This window comes from Vicugna pacos, chromosome X (assembly GCF_048564905.1).
Source record: "Vicugna pacos chromosome X, VicPac4, whole genome shotgun sequence".
In the NCBI taxonomy this organism is placed as follows: Eukaryota; Metazoa; Chordata; class Mammalia; order Artiodactyla; family Camelidae; genus Vicugna; species Vicugna pacos.
Genome location: NC_133023.1, coordinates 71778622 through 71782922, shown reverse-complemented (window position 1 = coordinate 71782922; position 4301 = coordinate 71778622). Strand labels below are relative to the sequence as shown.

The following is a 4301-nucleotide window of genomic DNA, read 5'->3' as shown; positions in this document are numbered from 1 at the left end:
TTCCATTTTTAGATTCATCTCTTTATGCACACATTTATGTGGGAGACAATTCTCCATAGGTCTCTCATGTTTCTACCAGTCTCCTGAGCACGACTGGTTTTTGTTCCAGACCATCTTTTCAAGTATATTTATATGGTGTTGGAAGATAAAGATACTGACTCCTTCCAGAGCAAAGAGCAGGTTTGTTTACTCTCCAGTGTAATAAAGATAATATCTCCTTCTCGGGCAACGGTCAGTCAGGTTTGTTTACAGTCCATTGTAAAAAGATTCTGGTTCCCTGAACTCAGTGTTCTTCAGCTGTGACATAAACCCACTATATGTGCAGAATTCACCTAGGACCCCTCCACATTGCCCTCATGGAACTTGAGGGCAAGGGGAACTGATGTGAGGATGAGGATCATACTCGCTACTTTGCTCTGAAAAATAAAGTCCTTTGAATCTGACCCAGCAGCCTTTTTGTTTTCTGCCAGTATCCATGAAATGTAGCAAGCTAACTGGTTAGCTTGCAGCTGTGGTAAAATCCCAGAACCTTCACAGTTCTTAATTTTTTAAGAAATAATTTGCATCACTTAAATAATTATACCTGTACCATTTAAAACATATGCGCACACACCAGGTTGTTTATGACGATGGTGAACATAAAAATATCATCACTTTTCCTTGACTGCCTACAGCATCATCTATTATGGTTTGACTACTTACGGGAACAATCATCTTACATGAACGTGAACTGCTCTAGATTTTTCTGCATGTAGTCTGCACTCCAAAATAATGTGTACTTTTAAAAAATCACAAAAGCTACACAAAAGTAAAAAAAAACTTCTTTTAAAAGAAATGCCATTTCCACTTCAGCAGTACACATACTAAAGCTAATATGATACGAGGAAGATTAGCAAGGTCTGTACTCAAGGATGATATGAAAATTCATGAAATGTTTCATATTTAGGGGAAGAAAAGGAATAATAGAATGCTCATGTAATATAAATAAATATATAAAATAATAAATATATGATGTAATATAAAAGAAGGCAAGAATAAAAAGAAAAAGGGAGATGAAAGAGTTGGGTTAAATATAAAACTAATAATAATACAATGGTAGATAAAAGCCAAACTTTAAATGCAACTGATAACCTAATTAAAAGACTAAAGTTGTCAAAATGGATTAAAACTTATATGTTCCTTAAGTAGAAACCAAGGGGCACATATATTAAATATAAGGACATAGATGTTTAAAAGTAAAAAAGATGGTGAGAGACATATCATGTAAGTAGTAATCAAAAGAAAGCGGGTATGGCTATAATATGATACAAAAGATTTTATGGCAAGGAACATTACTGGAGAAGTTAATGTGCATTGCATAATAGTAAAAATCCAATCCTAAACCCCACTTGGATGACATTCTGCAAATACCTGACCAGCACTCCTTGTAACTGTCAAGTTCATCAGAAACAAGCCTGAGACACTGTCATAGCCAGAAGGAGTCTAAAAAGACAGGATAAGCAAATGCAATGTGGTGCCCTGGGTGGGATGCTGAAACAGAAAAAGTACATCAGAGGAAAAGTAAGGAAATGTGAATAAAGTACAGAGTTTAGTCCATAATAAGGAATCAATATAGGTTCATTGCTTATAAGAAATGTATCATAAGATTTTAATAATAGGGCATCCTGGATGGGGTAAACTCCCAATAATATCTTCCCAATTTTTCTATTAATTTAAATGATTCTAAAATGAAAATTTTATTGAAAAAATATATAACATAAATAACTCAGATCTAGTGTTTAAAAAAAAAAAACTCCTAAAAATCCATACAGAAAAAGCAGACAATCCAAAAGAAAAATGAACAAAATACTTGAATATATACTCACAAACAAGATATCCAAGTGGGGAAAAATATGAAAATGTGCCCTATCTCATTAGCCCTTCAGGTTATGTAAGCCAAAATCATAATATAATATTATCCACCCAAGAGAATGATTAAAATGAATAATACAAAGTAACGAACTGTTCCTAAGGGTTAGAGCAACTGGAACTTTCATACATTGCTGTAAGTGTGTAAACTGGCACATCACTTTGGAAAGTGTTTACTAAAGCTGAATATACCATCAAAAATGCTTACATACACTCACCAAAAGACACATATGAGAATGTTCACAACAACACAACTTGGAATAACCCCAAATTGGAAGCAGCCCTTTGATTCTGATTTTCAGAGCACCCAACTTTGGTTAGAGAATCTGCCTGAATTATTTTGGTCCTGATATTACTTCCTGTTCGCAATCTCTGTTTAACCCTGGATTTTCATTAAAGTGGCTGTGAACTCAGCCTAAAAACTTCCCCTTAAGACAAATGAACAGTTCTTCAAAGGATTATCAGGGGACTCCTTTGAGATAAACCAGAGGAATCAGAGGAGGTAGCTTGAGGTACTGCTGTAAGAAAGGTTCAGGAGATTTCTTCAACTAAGTAGAAAATCAGCACCATCGATGATGTCAGAAGTGAAGACAAAAATACAAATCTTCTTTACTTTAGAGAACCTTTGTGCATGGCTAGGAACAGAAGCTGATCATTTGCTTCCACACTTTAGGCACTGTTTCAAAAAGAGCAACAACAATAATACAAATCTAACACCACATAATGAAATAACAAAACATCATGTTTTCACTTCGGATACACTTGGCGATAATTCCTTCAAGTAACAAATGATGAACGCAGATGAATCATTTGAATTTGTAATGACATGGTAAACACTAAAGAGCACTAAATTTACGGGAAGGCTCTATGGGACTTAACGTGGGGACAAAAATGGAAAGAGGAAAAGTTCTCCAGTGTCTGCTACAGTGTCTGACATAGAGTAGGTGATAAGAAATATGTGTTGATAAAAGAGGACTGGAAGAATCTTATATGTGTTTGTAAAAGGAGTGAAGAAGCAGCATCTGATGAAAGTTCTCTTTTTATGAATAGGCTGCTCACAGCAACTGACGGCTAGTCTCTTCAAGGTACATTCCTTTGAACAGAAGAACCAACATGTATAAAATGGTGCCCTGCTTACTCTCCAAAGAATGATTAAAAACAAACTCCCCCTTTTCAAGATGTAATTATGCATAATTGTCAAACACGTTTGCAACAATTATAATTTATAATTCATATTTAATTGTTAATGTTAAACTAGTGGAAGTTGCTATTTAAAATAAAAGCAAAAAGTTTGTTAGAGCTTTGAATGAATTTCTTCCTCCTCAGAAAATGTATCACTGAAAAAGGTCAAATTTAATATTGACCAGTAAATAATGAATGTTCTTTTGCTTTCGGAGACTATAACAATGGATTTATCTGAAAATATAGATTGAGAATATATTAACCCCATCTTTTTTAGATCCATAGAATAATCTGGCAGGAGAATTACTCATTTTCTTCTTACTTGTATTACCAAATTAATTAATCATCTGAAAAATAAGTATGCTTATTTGTTCCTCTGGTTGACCATATTCATTAGAAATATACATGCCAAAAGGAATTTTCTTCCAGAAAGTATATTTATATTGCACTCAGTGATACAATGTTTAGCTGGTAATTTTATTTTATGCATGTATTATTCTCTAATCGCAACTCAAATGTGCATTATATCCATTGTCAATAGGTAGCAATTACTTGTCCACCAAGTTTATTGGAGAAGCATTTAAAATGCAAAAGAAATTAAATCATAAATTCATCTGTTTCCCTAGAACCCAATGAACTATAAAAATATTGCAAGGTTTGCAGAAAGTCGGCCAGACATCAACACTTAGAATCAAGCTCGACATTTCTGTCCTTTAATCGTTAAATTTCTGGCCATGCATTTCATATGGTATATACAGTGAGTCATTGTGAAGTATCAAGCCAAATCTAAAATCTGTAATAGTCTTCTGAAATGAAGAAAATCCAATATCCCATGGAAAAGAACAAAATAGGATGCCCCCAAAATAGATAAAAGAAAAAGAGCCCATAATACAGACTGTAATTAATTTGGAGCTCTGCCAAGTTTAGTGAAAGAATTGATAGGAAAATATCAAAAATCCAAAAGTAAAGATAAGTACAATAGTTTGGGCTTCATTCTAAAGGATATGGTGAATAATTTAATTTCAAAAGGAAAAAATGTATGGATTAGGGTTGCAAATTATGATTCTATCTTTCTATCATTAACTCCTTTTTATGTAAAACAAATAATAATTTGGTAGGAAAGACATACTATGGGAATTCAATCTAATATTCACATTAAGGAAATTCTTTATATTTAAATTATACTTATTTGTTTCCTTCTATATTAATAT

General features: G+C 33.2%; 1 non-coding gene across 1 annotated transcript; it reads left to right on the top strand.

Moving 5' to 3' along the window:
- The first annotated feature begins 843 nt into the window (after positions 1-843).
- LOC116277361 (U6 spliceosomal RNA) lies at positions 844-946 on the top strand. Its single transcript, XR_004186846.1, has one exon. It is a non-coding gene; the product is annotated as a U6 spliceosomal RNA (small nuclear RNA).
- Positions 947-4301: the final 3355 nt, after the last annotated feature.